Source organism: Lissotriton helveticus, chromosome 12, assembly GCF_964261635.1.
Source record: "Lissotriton helveticus chromosome 12, aLisHel1.1, whole genome shotgun sequence".
In the NCBI taxonomy this organism is placed as follows: Eukaryota; Metazoa; Chordata; class Amphibia; order Caudata; family Salamandridae; genus Lissotriton; species Lissotriton helveticus.
In genome coordinates, this window is record NC_136073.1 from 453,139,160 (window position 1) to 453,155,865 (window position 16,706).

Below are 16,706 nucleotides of genomic sequence, written 5' to 3' on the forward strand. Positions count from 1 at the left end.
TCAGAAATCTATCTTGACAGTTATTTGTGTCTGTGGGCCAGATCAACCATTTTTTCCAATCGGGATGTGTTCTGTTTAGGTTTAAAATTTGAGGTACGTCTATCTCCATGTCTGTAGTGCTATTACTATCAGGTATGGGCTTTGGAATAGACGGTTTATTTAAGTCCTTCATTTTGGCTAGGCCAAGACAGGTAGTTTGTTGAATGGTGTCATTCAAGAATATTAATTGTTCTGGGACCATGCAGGCTCTAAATAATGCTTCTAAACCTTGGACCTGCCAATATTTGGTACCCCAGATGGTTTTTGTTTCAATATTGTTTTTCCAGAAATCAAAACCAAACATATTCATTTTTTCATAAAATGTTTCCGAATAGATCAATTTAGTATTTGTCAGCATTGTTTTTACCCCTGTCTTAGTTAACAGTTTGAAATAAAACGTTTCTGCATCACTTGTGTTAAACCCTGAGAAGTATGGGAATTTCTCGTAAAATGATTTCGAACTGCTTTTAGGTGGAGTTGCACAATGTTCCCCTTGATTATAATTAAAAACATTTCTAGGTTGAGCAGATTTATGCAAATAGTGATGTGCAAAGTGATTATAACAATACATTTCTTCATAATTTGATGAACCCTGTAAGTAAACATGTTCTGTAAATTTTGCTGACATTACTAAATCTGAAATCATATCATTAATACTTTCAAAGTCCCAATCATCAGAGAACGTACTCGGTTTTACAAAGTCACTTAATGAAACCTTGAACTGATGTGAATATTTCAAGAGCTCAACCGGGCCATAGATTTCATAATCCGTTTTGTCCCATGCTACCCCACCGGGTATTGGATTGGCTGTGACATTCACCGATGATAGTTCTCTTTTCTCGATGTGAGATGACTTGTGTGGCTTTAGGACCAAGTTGATGTTCTGACTTGCTGTGTCCATTGTACTGTATTTTCCTTCAATGAATTTTCCCAAACAAAGAACCATGATGAGCCAAAGCAGGAGGAAAAGTACACCTAACACAATCCAAAATTCAATCCATGGAGAAATCAGGTAGGTTTCTTTGAGTTGATGAAGGAGTTCAGTTACTTTGTCTTTAAAAGTTTTATTGCTGGCGTTTCTTCCGGTTTGCTTGGATCTTCAGAAAATTGATCGAAATTGATGAAGTAGCCAGATGCAGTTCTGTCAATTGTTGGAATTGCTTCCGGATTTTCATTTGCTTTTGCATTTTTTGTTTCATTAGCATCTGAGGCTACATCGTTGTAGACAGGTGTTTCTTGACGAACTGTTGCAATTTGGGTTTCAAGAGGCATAAGTTCCATGGCTTTGTTGCATAGTCCTTTTTTATTTACTGCAGGTTTATCAAATGTGATTAGTCTCTCAGTTTGAACCTCTTGTATTGTAGCAACTTCTGGTACTCTGCTATTTCTTGGGAGTCCACTGGACCTACTACTTATTATTGGCCACATGATTGTGGTTTTACCAGGTCGATGGATACAACTCTGTTCTCCTTTTTACCAGCAAGAGGCGGTACTACAACTGATCTTGTTCCTCTGACAGCTAAGACAGGTACTGCTTTTCTGTAAGAAGGCCCAAATTCCTTCTACACCGCGATCTTCTCTCTGACCAGATCCCCAATCTTTGGAATCCAGATAGGCCTTGCTGGGACAGGTGGTTTATCTTCAATGGCTGTTGGCTGCTGTTTTAACTTTACGTTGTTCAGGCCTTTTCTTGTTTCATTTAAGTCCTGTAAAATAGCCAAACGATCTTTGATATCAAAGCATTTTTCTTCTACCACTGAAGTCTGACTATCAAGGTCCTGAATATGCATTCTAGTCCCGAACAATAGTTCGTACGGACTGAAACCTTTTAGAGAATTTCTTGGCAGATTATTAAGACTACGTTGGACACTTGTTAAATGTTGGACCCACCCATCACCCGAACCTAATACCCTCGCCGTTATAGATTGCTTTATGTCCCGTTTTTTTCTTTCCACTACCGCATTTCCCTTAGGATGGAAGGGACAAGAGTACCGCAATGCAATGCCCATGCTGGTCATGGCCTCCTTATAAGCCCGAGAGCTAAAAGCAGGACCCTGGTCAGAATGTAGCATGCCAATGGCGTATGTGCCGATAAAGACTCGCAAATCTTTTATAACAGTTCTGGCGTCAGCAGAGTGCTGGTGTCTGCATTTCAAGTGAATCTAGTCTTAAACATAAATGGGACGCATTTCTCCTATTGGATTTCTGCGTATAGATAGCCTTATGCTTTCTAAAAGAAGGGTCCTGGCAATACTCCGGTCGGTTCGCCACTGCGATCTCTGTTGCAGTTTGGACAGCTCATTGCAAATTTGTAATGTTGCAGGCTCATCCCCGGCCACCAGTATTCTGATTGTAATTCTTTCAGAGATTCCTTGATCTCTTGGTGCCTTAGACCCAATCCCATGTGTGCGTCTGCTATTAAAAAAACTCTCCTGTTCGTGTTTGGAATGACTCTATCCCCCACTCCAGGGATTCGAGCAAAAGGAGCGGAGTTTGCATCAATTATGTATGTATAATTGAGTGTATAGTTCACGGGTAGTGCTGCACAGTCGCCTTTTGAAGATGTTTTTACCGCCAGCATGGTTTCCCCGTCTATGTATTTTTCTGAACGCTTTTTTGTGGCTACGGAAGCCGGATTAGTTGCTTCCGCTGTGGCTGTGTCAGCCAATGAATTCCCTGCAACATGAACGCCATCACGCTGATGACTCAGTGTATGTATCACGTGAGTCTTTCGTAGTTCTTTCTGCAAAAGAACTACCTGTTCCCAAAGCCTTTTATGCTTTATTGTGGCACCTGTGTCATCTTTGTAATCGTTTTGAACCCAGTTCTGCATGTCATTATTGTAAGACTTGACGCAGTAATGCGAATCGCACACTATTAGTGTGGGGAATTCGCGATCAGCATTTTCAAGTGCCATCTTTAAAGATCTTATTTCAGCTCGTTGATTAGAGCATTTTCTGAGTGATTCAGTTTTCGTGACTATTGGTCTGAATTTACCAAAGCGCCAGCGACCTTTGACAATCGTGCACGCAGCGTTGTAGGATTTTTTCTCTACATCGTAATGTTGTGCAAATCTGTCCATGTAGATTACACATGTGTACTGTTCGAGAGGCAGAATTTCGATTGGCAGAGGATATTCTTTTTCATATGTTAGATCTTTCAGTTTTTTCATTTTCGGGTCAAAATAGTATTTCACGTCTTCTGCAGCAAGAGAATTTTCCCATTGTATCCATTTTGGATCTAATGCCACAGCAGTCAAATTGTGTGGGCTTGTTAATGCCTCAAAGGCTGATTCTGCTGTTAAAACAGTTATCCTTTTGCCTTGGGCTTGGTCTCTTTCTTTTGCTACAGCAGTTTGAACCGCATTTACAATATTTTCCGTAAGACTGAATGTCTTTTCAGCTTGTGTGTACAAATGTGATTTGTAAGCTATTGGTACCGTTTCTCCCTCATTAGAGGTCAGGTACGTGAATCCGCACATTTCTGGGATGATTCGGATTACAAGGTTGCGTATGTTTTCGCGTGTTTGCAATTTTGTTTTAGCTAACATGTCTGTTTGCAATGATCTCAAAATTTCTGTGTGTTTCTGATTCCAATTGATTGGTTTAAAATCAGGTTTTATTAATTCATAGAGAGGTTTAACCCTCTCTGCATAATTTAGAATGTATGTTCTTCCGAAATTCAGGAAACCTAGTATTGATTGTAAGTTCTTCAGCGTTTTTGGTGCTTGGAGTACAGCACACTTCTCTAAGAAGTTGTCTGCTAGGCTCTTGTCTTCACTTGATAATTCATATCCTAAAAATAGGACTGTTAGATGGGCAATTCGTAACTTTTTAAAGTTGAATTTGTAACCCTCAGCTGCAAACCCTAGTATTATGGTGTTTACTCTTTTCAAGTGAGTCTCCAGGTCATCATCTGTGAGATAGATGTCATCGACATAAGATAATGCCTCATCATCATATATTTGTAGTAACTCTGTTACCCTTGCTGAGAATAATCCTGGGCTATTCTTGAATCCCTGTGGGAGTCGACAGAAATTTTGCTGTGATCCCGTTATTGAGAAAGCGGTCAAATACCTGCTCTCAGGTGCAATGTTTTGACAGAAGAATCCATTAGAGATGTCTAATATCGTTTTGTATTTTTTGCGCACGATGTTATTCATTAGTGCTGCACTATGTGAGTTTTGTACTGCAAATGTTTTACAACATGAGTTAAGGTGTCTGTAGTCCAAAACTAGACGATATGAATCGTCTGGCTTGGAGACAGGAAACAAAGGATTGTTTATTTTAGAGGTGCATGTTTAATCACCCCTTGGTATTCAAGTTGATCTAAGATCTCCCTGACTTGCTTTTTAGATTCTTGCTTAATTGGGTACTGCCTTTGTGCAGTGGGTTGACATTTTAACTGGATTTTATGAGGAGGAGAGTCCTCATCCCATCCTACGTGATTTTTGTATAATGCAGGAGCTTGGGCTACTGCCCATTTTCTTGCATATGTATATTTTCTATGAATTGGAATATGATTTGAGAAGGCAGGCATAATCATTTCTTCGCCATGAGGGCACTCCCTGACAAACTCTGGTGGCCAGTCTTTCTCAGCTAAAAGGATGTCATAGCCTTTCGAAAGAAAAGAGACATCTTACTTTCCTGGTCTTATCTCCCTCTATACGTAAAGTTATCTTGTATATTTTATGACGTTTGCTAACCCTGGTATCCGCAGTTTCCACTTGAATGTATTCATTCGTGTCCACAGTCTCTAGAAGATTCATCAGGATCTTGCGAGCTATGGTCACTTCTCCTGCACTGTCTAGCATTGTCTGGGCCCACTCTCCGTTTTTCAGTTGTGTCCTCAGTATCCTCGGCATGTTTAATTATTTTAATACTGGCTACCTTCTTTCTTGGAAATTGTAATTTTTTACTTTGATGAGCAGGTTCCTTGTCTTTGGACTTGACGTGCTCTTCCCTGTGTTCTGACCGTCCTCTTCTTTCCGATTTCTGCGAGGAAGTCTGAAAAGATCGAGATGGACGTGTATCAATATCTTGATATCTATCAGGTTTTTTCAAATTATCCCTATTTCTAAGGTTGTATCTTTTCTCAGAGGGCTCCCTCTGGGGAGACTTGTTTCCTCGGTCAAGAGATCTTTCTCTCCGTTGAGGAGACCTTCCTCTGGACTGGAATCATTTTTCCTTGGAAGTGGATTGTTTATTACCATCCCAACTCTTTTTTGGAGTATTTAGATTATTTTTAATAAATGTTTTTTTCAGGATTTTCAGTTAGTTGGGATTTTACTAGTTTCCCACCCAAACTATCTCTTCCTAGTTCTTCATAGGATTTTTCTATGATTCTGGCAAGTTCAAATGGTTGTTCTGATATATCTGTTTCTTTCAATTTCTGGCGGATCGCCACAGATGCTGCTTCTCTTTTTATGTTGGCTAACAATATAGCCGAGACCTGTTTGAAGTCCTTCAGTAATTTCATACCCAGAGTTAAAGCAGGTTCTGGACCGTATTCATTTTGAATCTGTCTTAGTACATCTGGTATTACCGCCATGGACGGAACACCATGTGTTTTTGTATAGATGGAAGCAAAGACTGTGCCCCAAGTGTCACAGTCCTCCACATGTGGTGCGATCCCCATTGGAAGACAGATAGTCAGAATTCTGTGTTTCTCAGTAGGTGTAGTATCAGGAAATACTGCCTCTATTTGAGTTATTTTTTGTGCTAACCAGAATGGAATTTGTTCCCGTTTTGTGGGTACTTTACCAAGACATGATTGTATGTTCTGTGGTGTAATTTTGTTTGTGTTCCCCTGATTTATTTTTATTTATTTTTTGTAACAAATTTTTATTGGTTTTGTGCAAACATCATACAGTTACGCTCCATATGTATCTCTATAAGCATGATGCATATTAATGCAGCGTCTCCAACATCCCCAACTAAAGGAACCCTACCAGCTATTTCCCACCGCCCCAACTACCCCCCCCCCTTGTCAGTGTGCCCTCTACTGTCCCGTTCGCGGCCTGTCATAACCTCAAGGAAGCAATGGGTGACTTCTCCTAATCTGTGCCGAACGTGGTCCCCCAGCTCAAAGGGAGTCCAGGTGCAGTCCATAACAGTGTTCGAGACCCAGTCCAACCCCTATCGCATTCGGCGCCTGCAATCTATCCTTGCTTGTTGCTGGTCATGCGGCCTAGCGCACCACATCCCCGACCAGTGCCCCCGTGCCCTCCACCCCAGTCACCCCTTCCTGGCTCGCTAGCGCGTCGGTCTCTCTACCCCCCGCTGCCTCTGACAGAGACTGTAGATCCGCCACTAGCGCGCTCCACGCCCTGGCCGCATCTAGCGCTTTATCGTTAGCAGCGCGTCTAGCTAATTGCAATCTGAGAGACCCTTCACTAGTTGCCCATTGCAGGAAACACCTCCGCCATCTCAGGAAGCTGGGCCCCCCCCCTAGATTTCCAATGCAGTGTGAGCTCCCTCTTGGCCAGGATCAACCCCAGGTCGAAAAATTTGCTGGTAATCTTCGTGGTTGGAGTATGTGGAAACCAGAGTAAAAGGCAAGTCCCCATGTCAGTGTTGATCTGGCGCTCCGTAACCGCATTCAAGCAAGACACAACGTCAATCCAGTATGCGCCAAGCCCCGCGCACGACCAGAACATGTGCCCGAAGTCGGCAACCTCCGTACCGCAGCGAGGACATACCGAATGTGCGCCTCCAAAGACCCGTTGGATTGTGGCCGGCGTCCAATACGCCCTATGTAGGGTGTAGTATTGAACCAGTTGGAACCGAACATTGCGCGTGCCCTTCCAGGCCCTACGTACAAGCTGAGGCCAGGTCGTCTCTGGTATCTGCCGCCCGAGGTCACCCTCCCAGCGCTCCCGCAGCTTATCTAGGGCGGGAGGTCCATCTAGCGCTAGTCCCCGGTATAGGCAGGTGATAGCCTTATAAGTGCCAGCAGCCATCACAATGTACTGGCAGCCCAACGACGTGGGAGGCTCCACCAGCCCCATCCTCCAGCGTTTCCGAATCCCAGTCACTAGAGCCGCATGGAGCAAGAAGTCACCCTTCGGGAGATCGAAGGCCTCTTGCAGGTCAGGAAACGACAAAAGAGCGCCGTCCCTATACAAATCCCCTATCATGTGGACCCCGCAATCCTCCCAGGCGGCCAGTGCCGACCAGTCCCCACCGTGCGGGAGGGCAGTACACATGCCCAAGGGGATCTCCGGCGCATATGGAATGCGACATCCCGCCCGCTTTTGGCTACGTAGCTAACACTGGCGAAGAGTGCGCTCCTCCAGAGTCAACTGGTCCAACCGCAGCCCCTGCTGGAGCACGATGAAGGACAGGACATGGCGCCGTATAATCCGACCCTGCGGGCCGTCCGGGCCTCTAAACTCCTGCGCCACGGCTTGCGTACGCCACTGTAGCTGCGCCGCCAAATAATACCATTTAAAATCCGGCACCGCCAGGCCGCCTTCCTCCCGCGACCTAAGCAAGGTATTCAAAGCTACACGTCTCCTGCCCGAGCCCCAGATGAACCCTATCACCATGGACCGCATCGCCCTGAAAAAGGAGAGCGGGATCCACACCGGCAGCGTGCGAAAAAAATAAAGCAGGCGCGGAAGGGCCACCATCTTCAGCAGCGCTATACGTCCGGCCACTGACAGCGGAGAGTGCGCCAAAACCCCATACTGCCTCTAATGCCCCTCAGGGCTCTGCCCACATTCCCTTCGAGTAGGAGCGAGTGGGTGTGATAAATGTGGACTCCGAGGTATGGCAAGCAATCTGATTCCCAGCGCAATCCCTCAAGCTCCACAGGTTGGACACAACGGGGGGTCAAGGGGAAGAGACAGGTCTTGGACCAGTTAACACGTAGCCCCAACAAGTCACCAAACTCTTGGAGCAAGGCCCGCGCACCCCGTACCGAGGCTTCCGCATCGGCCAAGTACAGCAGGAGGTCATCGGCATACAAGGAAATATAATGTGAAAAGCCGCGCAGTGACACCCCCTCATAGCACCGACCCTGTCACGCCCGTGCCGCCAGGGGTTCAATCGCCAAGGCGAAGAGGAGCGGGGACAAAGAGCAGCCCTGTCGGGTGCCTCTTTCCACTGAGCATGCCGCAGATATTGAGCGGCCCGTGCGGACCCTAGCAGTAACGGACTCATACAGCAACCGCGTCCAGCGGACGAAACCATCCCCTAACCCGAACCGAAGAAGCACGCAGAACAAATACGGCCACTCCACACTAGCGAACGCCTTTTCGATATCAACCAAGAGTATGGCTGCTCCTGTGGGACCCTCCCCTTCAATGTCCATAACCCGTATCAGGCGCCGTATACACGTCGAGGTGTTCCGCGTGGGGATGAAGCCCGACTGGTCCGGGTGCACCAGAGAGCAAATATGAACAGATAGTCGCGTGGCCAAGATCCTGCTCAGCACCTTATAGTCCACAGTGAGCATCGAGAGCGGGCGATACGCCGATCTAGCCGTAGGAAGCCCACCCTTCTTCAGTAACGGCACTATAATCGCCTCCCTCGCCGACGCCAGCAGCCTGCCCCGCTCCCACGCCTCTCCATACACCTGAAGTAATTGGGGTGCTAGGAGATCAAGATATGCGGCGTAGAACTCCACCGGGAGGCCATCACCCCCCGGCGTTTTCTTCCTGGCCATGTGTTTAACCGCTGCGTTGATCTCCCCCAGTGTGATAGCTGCACCCAGCGCTGTTCCCTGCTCCGAATTTAACCGCGGTAACTGAGCCTCATCCAGGAAGGCATCCAAGCCAGCCGGTAGTGCCAATAGTCTGCTCCGGTAGAGTTCCGAGTAATAAGCCAGGAATTGACTGTTAACTTCCCGTTGTGAATGAACCAAGTCCCCGGTCGGAGTGGTCAGCGACAGTATTGGCGTACCCTTAGACTGAGGGTTGGCCAGCCACGCCAACAGTGAACCGACTCGGTCCCTCTCGGCGTGCGCTCGGACCATGTACTCCCGGTAATCATGGCAGCGGAGCCTCTCCACCTGAATGGCAACTCGCTCCCGAGCCGCCAGCACTTCCTTCCTATTGCCCCCTTCCGCGTGGCCATCCCTCTCCGCCTGCCGCAAAGAGGTCTCCTCCCGCTCGATATCGGCCAACAGTGTCCGGCGCACACCCGCCGAGTACGAGAGGCACGCGCCTCGTATAACCACCTTAACCGCCCTAGCAGTCGCAGTACCCGCGTTCTCATGGAAGTAACGCTCAATACACTCCTGCACTTCAGCGCGAAATATCGGGTCTTCCAGTGCCAGCGGACTCAACCGCCACGTGGGGATCGGCTGCCGCTGCCTGGACCAGAGGACCGTAAGTAAGCAGGGGTTATGATCCGAGATGGTCCTCGCTAGGTATTCGCTGCTGCGCGTGAATTCCTGAGCCCCAGACGAACAAAGAATAGTGTTGAGGCGCACATGTAGATCATGAGGTGTGGAATAGAACGAATAGTCCCTATCTACGGGATGATGCGTCCGCCAGGCGTCTAAAAGCCCCCACCGCTCCTGCCAGTCCCTCCGAGCCTTGGCCACCCTGCGCACCACCGACTGAGCCATCGGGGGGTGGGAACGGTCTATCTCCACATCCACCACCGAGTTGAAGTCCCCCCCATAAACACCGTGCCCACCAGCATAGGGGCCAACCTCCTCGACAGCGTAGTGAAAAACGCAGCCTGATCAAAGTTTGGAGCATAAACGCTGCAAAGCGTAACATCCCGGCCATCCAATCGCCCTAATACCGCCACAAACCTCCCATCTGAGTCCACCCTCGTCGTCATGGGTTGAAAGGGGATACCCGCCCGCACCCAAATCAACACCCCTCTAGCATGAGCAGAATAGGTAGTATAGAAGAGTTGCCCCCTCCATCGCCTCTGCAGCGCTTGCCCCTCTCCCAGTGTTAAATGCGTCTCCTGCAGAAAAGCCACCTGAACCCCCCTGCGCACTAGATATGCATGCACTTTGTACCTCTTCCTCATGGAGTTAAGCCCCCGCACATTCCAAGTAACACACCTCAGTTCCAATCTAGCCGCCATCAACAGGCCTATAGCGGAGTCCAATCCCTGACAGCCCCAGCGGCACACTGACAATCCCCTGTAAACCATAACAACCCCAGCCAACCCCCAGCCCACCCACCCCCAGAACAGGCGCCAAACAGTCGTTACCCATCCAAACCCTACCCCCGTAAACTAGGGAAACTTTTGGAATTACCAGAGACTCACAAGTTATGTGAGATCGAGGAGGTGGCTCCACACCAGCCGGACGGACAGCCAGAGCCCCACCACGCCATGAGAGGCCGATCCCGACGAAGAGCAGACCTCCCTCCCCCCCCCAGCAGCACCACCGCTCCACCAATCGAGCCAGGGCCCTCGCGCGTTCCAGTACTACCCCAATAAAGCAGGTGATAGCGTCAGTCCCAGCGCCCCAGATAGAAAAACCCTCAGCAGCCCCGGCAGTGCCATCCCCACAGGCCAAGCACTCCCCCTTACTGTCCTTCGCTCAGCTTCCAGGATATCACTCGTCCATTAGTCCAGCGGCAGTCTGTGGGGTGACCTGAGGCAACTCCCCAGAGTCCTTGTCCGAGCCCCCATCCGAACCTCCTGGCTCCGCTTCATCAGAGCCCAACCGGGAGCCCGAGTCCACCGCCGGTGCCTCCGACCCCACTCCAGATATGATCGACACCGCTTGAAGGGCGTCCTGCCTCTCCAGTTACGTCTGCGACGCCGATGGGGACCGCCTGTTCTGCTCTCGCCTCTGGTTGCGCCTGCTCCTGCGTGGTTTCGGTCGGTCCTTCGTAGTCTCCGCCCAAGCACCTGTGCCATCTTTGCCTGCTCGGTACCGCTCCAACCACTGCCAAGCGTCGTCCGATGTGTCGCAGAACGTCGCTACTCCGTCCACCAGCACCTTCAGGCGCGCCTGGAACAGCAAAGAGTACTGCAGCCCTTCGTCGCGGAGAGCTCTATTGACAGCGACGAAGGAGAAGCGGCAGCGCTGGACCTCCTGGGAATAGTCGGGAAACAGAGACACAGAGGCGTTGTCCACTTTGTACGGGCCGGCCAACCTAGCCTGCCTCAGGATAATGTCCCTGTCTCTGAAATGTAGCAGCCGAGCTATCACTGGTCGGGGGGGACGACCCGGAGCCAGAGGGCGGGCCGCGACCCTATGAGCTCTCTCCAGTGTATAGAAGTGCGTCAGACCCTCGGGGACCACCACATCACGCAGCCAGTTCTCCAGATATGAAACCATGTTGCCCCCTTCGACATTTTCGGGCAGACCCACCACTCGGACGTTATTGCGCCTGTTGCGCCCTTCTGCGTCAGCCGCTCTCCTCTCCAGTTGCTGCACCCTGCGCGCTAGGTCCTCCAGTGTGGCGTCCGACGTCTTCTGGGCCGGTTCAAGCGTCCCTAGCACCAGTTCCGCAGCCGTGACACGATCAGCAAGCTTGTCGTGGTCCGCCTTCAAGAGGCCAAGGCCCGTGGAGACCTGAGCGATGTCCAGGCGTAGCGCCTCTCTCGTGTCCCCTATGGCCTTGAGGATCTGGGACATTTGCTGCTGTTGCAGCCCTGTTGCCTGGCCATCTGTCGGCCGCTGTTCATGGGACTCAAGAGAGTCTTCAACCTGGTCTGGTGGTGCCGCGCCCGCTCCCTTCCGTGGCTTCCCCATGGAGCACCACCGGGTCTCGTGCCGTAGCCAATCGCCAATGGTCCGTCTCAGGGCGTGCGCCGGGCGGTAATGGGAGCCGCCGCCCCGCAGTCCGGTCGAGCAGGGAGCCGGGGCCGTGCACACAAGATGTCTCCAGGAAGCGCCGTTGGGCCCCAGGCACCAGGCGCTCCAACGGGGCCCCCCCACACCAGGCCCCACAGCCGTCTGCGAGTTCCACCAGTTGCGCTAGGCCGCTCCGTCCCCTCGGGTAGTGCCAGGATACCCAGACAGCAGATCCCGGGGGAGCACCAACGCGCCTCTAGCGCGCCCTGGACCGCGGCGTGCACCTCCACTTATCCGGACAATTTAGGAATCAGGGTGGCGACCACAAGATATCTATAAATCAATGTGGAAAGGATCACTGGTCCTGCATAACCAAGGTCTGCAGGTGGATCTGTAGGTGTCTCCCAAATAAAAGACCCTCATACACGTGTTTTTTCAGAGTCGTGTAGCGGTATATGATGTGTCCCCGCTTCTTGTAACACGTGTCCGTGCGTAATCCTTGGGTCAGTTTTTGTTTGCACCCTCCGCCAGGAGGTTGTACCATTGGTTAAAACAGTAGTGATGGTGAATAGGTGAAATAGTGCTATAAAGGTGTTCTAAAATACCCGGACAGCCAGAGGTTCAACTTTAATATTTCTGGATTCGGGTAGAAGATTAAGACGTGTCGCTATGGAATTATTTAGGAATTCTAGCGCACTAAACTTGTGAGGTTAAAAGTGGTCGACATGTTTCAGCCTTATCTGCCTGTTGGTCAGTCGGCTTTCCTCAGGACCATAAAGTGATTAAGTGAAAAAAAGGAAAAGAAAAAGGTCAATTTGTAACCTGATTCGCTTGAGGAGAAATTGCAGCAATATTAAAGTTAAACCTCTGACTGTCCGGGTATTTTAGAACACCTTTATAGCACTATTTCACCTATTCACCATCACTACTGTTTTAACCAATGGTACAACCTCCTGGCGGAGGGTGCAAACAAAAACTGACCCAAGGATTACGCACAGACACGTGTTACAAGAAGCGGGGACACATCATATACCGCTACACGACTCTGAAAAAACACGTGTATGAGGGTCTTTTATTTGGGAGACACCTACCGATCCACCTGCAGACCTTGGTTATGCAGGACCAGTGATCCTTTCCACATTGATTTATAATTATTGAAAGGAGATTGAAAGGATCTCTACTCTCTCTCCCTCCACCAATTGATGATACGACCACAAGATATCTCCGGGTGGCGCGGCGGGCCCACTCTCCAGTTCCCTCGCCCGCCAACGTGGACCGCCAGTGACGCTAGTCCGCCCCGGTCCCCTGATGAACGCTGGGAAGGCCAGATGACAGGTTCCACGTCTGGGGGAGCTCCAATGCTACCCCGGGGCCTCGCCAGTGCACCCCCGGATCCACAACAAGAAGTTCGTGCCTGGGGAACCAGCCCCTTTGAGGTAGGTCGGCCGGAGGCCTCCAATGTCCCGGGTCCCGTGACGCAGATGTAAATACGCCACTGTCCGCGGCCACACCGGGTCAGGGACACGGCCCCCCAGCGTGACACCAGGCCTATTGAGTGTCCACCGGCCCCCAGCTCTCCAGGACATCAACCGGGTCCTCAGAAGGTCGGGCGCCGTCCCCGGGTCCCGGCAGACTCCGCCCCTAGGTCAGGGGCCCCGGCTCCGGTGCGCCGGGGAATTGGCCACAAAACAAGAAAGCACCTCACAGCGCTTACTCCGCAAGACCCGCCGCGGGCGATGGTGCCCCTCGGAGTACACCACACCGCCGTCAGGGCGCAGCGCGGCCTCAGCTCTACCCCGTCCGGGTCCTTTTGCCGTAGTTGCAAGCTGGGTGCCGCCGCCGGCTCGCGGGCACCAACGTAGGACGCCCTTGGTCACCTCTGCCGACAGGCCGCTCCCCGGGCTGCGCCGACTCCCGCACAACCGCGGAGGGTCAGGTCTCTCGGCGGCCTCTCCAAAATCGAGGCCGGGGATCCTGAAGCGGCAGTAGGCCCCAGCAAGATGGCCGCTCGTCGGAGCCCAGGCTCCCCGCCAGCTGCCGATTTCAAGGCAGTCACGGGACCTTCCAGGTGTCCAGCCGCCGGCGAGATGCCCCTCTCTCTCCAGGAACCACGCTGGGTCGGTGGTGCCGCCGGGGAGGGAATTAACCAGGATAATTGCCGAGATCGGCCCGGAGCTCGGGGCTCAGGTGACCATGCTCGGTGGCTTCCAAGCCACGCCCCCGTGTTCCTCTGATGAGGGGTCAGCTGTGGAATGTTAATCGCTGTTTGGACTGTTGATGTCCGCATTACATATTGGACTAATTGTCTATGTATTTTAATTAGTATTTTTAGCTGAGCTAAAAGTTCCCGGTCTGTCATTGTATCAATGTTGGGGTGTGGTGTGTAGCTGGCTAGAACCGGCCACGTTGCTCCTGGTATACCTAGTGGACCGAGCCTGGTGATGTGATTGTGATGTTTTAGGGCGCCTTTAAACCAGAGCAGGTGCTCTTGGTAATTTAATGGGATTTCAACATCCTCCAAAGGAGTGTATACATCCGGAGGTTCCTCTATTTTGTAATAGTGGAATTCGTGTGTTACAGCGTTTGCTGCTGGAAAGTTTATCCATGAATAGAATACCTCTGTCTGCCGATATTCATGGGCCTCTACCACGAATATGACTGTACCACCTCGTGCTGTCAGTCCATTTTCTATAAGTTTAAGAGTTATAGTTTTTCTTATGTTGACCGGAATGAGTATAACATTCGGGTCATTATCTTGGAGACTTGTGTCATCCGTTAGGAGTTGAGCTGCTATTCTAGCTGCCTCCCTTTTGTCTTCACTTTCCGTCATTTTTACAAACAGAAAGGTTTTTGTTGCAGATCAAGTTTCAAGGAAACAAAGATTAGGTGCACAATATTTTGGAACACTGTATCCTTCAACGTTGACTAAACCAAAAACTATACACAGGAATCTCTTCCTACTAAGTTCCGGCGGATTTTAACCTTTTATCCACTCCAGACGTCTTTTGGAGTATTTACGGGAAAAAAAGGGTCTGTGTGAAAAAGCACGACTGAGTTACTTTAACGTTTTGCGTTAGATTTATCGCCTTACCAAACGTTGGGCGCCATGTAGTGTAGTTCCTATATTCCCAATAGGCTCTGCGCATTGGAATAATATAAACAGCAGTGTAGACGTAGGACTGAGGTCATCTAGGTCTCTACTGACTATATTAGACTTAAGGTTTGCCAGCTAGCTCAGAGGTCACTAGAAACTTTCTTGAATAAACGAGGAGGAGTTTAACCTACCTGGATAGACAAGAAGGGATTAGCTTCTGACAACCATAAAACATGACAACTTTGCTCCCTCAGAATAAGAGTGTATCTCTAGAGTCGTGTGAAAACAATAGACAGCTATTTCACTCAGTCAAGTGTGCATACTTAGTTTCACCAGAGTGCAGAGAAAAGAGAGACGGGCGTTTTCAATAAAAGGTGTTATTTATTGTGCAGTCTTCTTTCTCATGCAAGCGAAATGAATTGCCACAATTGCAATACTCATAGTAAAGTAAAGTGCGTACAGTAAAAGGAGTACTATGAAATAATACTGTAAAAGCATTGATATGGTTTCTTAGCCATATGATACTTTAAAATAGATAAAAGATATACATACATATATACATTGACTAACATACTCAACTGGTGCTTCTAAATACACCTACCCCGGTGTACCTGACCTAAGCCTAATACGTGGGAAGGAGTAAGTAAGTAGCAGTTTAAGTTAAGTTGATTTTGCCAAGAATCTGAATCAAGAATTCTCTTTAATGGTTTAGTCAGCTCTGTACCTGGGTAATAGAAAGCAGGAGGTCTGGTATCTCTCTCTCAGGACTCGATATCCCAGTAACCCGCGAGGGTATCTGAAAAACCAGAGCTGGATTTCTCGGCAGGAGAAAAGACAGCGTCTCTCTCAGTGCGTCAAAGGGGAGGGGCGGCGTCCGTGGGCTCTCGCATCAGCTGGGCTCTCGGGCAAGTAGATAGCCGCTCTGCTCCAAAACCACCGTGTGTTTGCTTAAGGCAACGTTGGTATATTTATACCTGAAAGGTGCCGGGTTTGACGTAAGGTTGGACATAAGACGTCAATAAAGATGTCACTAAGAACTGGCCGTTCTTACAGTACTCACAGGAGTTCTAGGGCGAATCAAAACAAAAGCAATGGGGATTTCCCAGGTTGCTGGAGGTTTGGTTTGTTTACAGAACTCGTTGTGCTTTCTAGGAGTCCGGGGAAGTAGCCTTGCTTAATGTGGACTGCATGGGCTACGACTAAATATGGATATGATTCTTATGCCTTTATAAGGATATTATGTATTATAACCGTACAAGGGCATAAAATAGAAATATCGAATTAGGTTCCTAGATAGAAACACAATACCACTATTCAACAAAGGGAATTGGTTGCTGGTCAAGACTATGTTTCGTCCCCCTTTTTTGTCTCCTGAGGAGCCGCTCATGCTCCCACAGATTTCTCCTTCCCCTAGTATCGAGCAATGCCCTACATCCTCCTTGGGTTTAACGATTTCCACCTGAGACTCACCCAGCTGTACGTTGGATCCTATGACCTAGATCTCGAGTCAATCTACTCCTTCTAGACTTTTAAATCTATTTGCTGTGGGAATAGTGTAGATTGTTTGTCTAGGCCAATAGTGATCTTAAGCAGCTATTTTGTAGCTTTGATTTTCGGGTCTCCATCCCCACCCAATTTGCATTCTTTAACTTGATGGGTTCTCTCTAGGGGATAAAAGTAACCTAACGCAATGGCTCTAATATGTCTCCCATCATCTCTATTTAATATTTCTTGGGCATGGATTTCTGAAGTTTATCACTATGCGGTCTCATTGCTTGTCCTTGGGTCTCCATCCTAGTCAACCAACTCTGCGTGTTATTAGGATCTCTCCTGCATTGTCATACCGGAATTG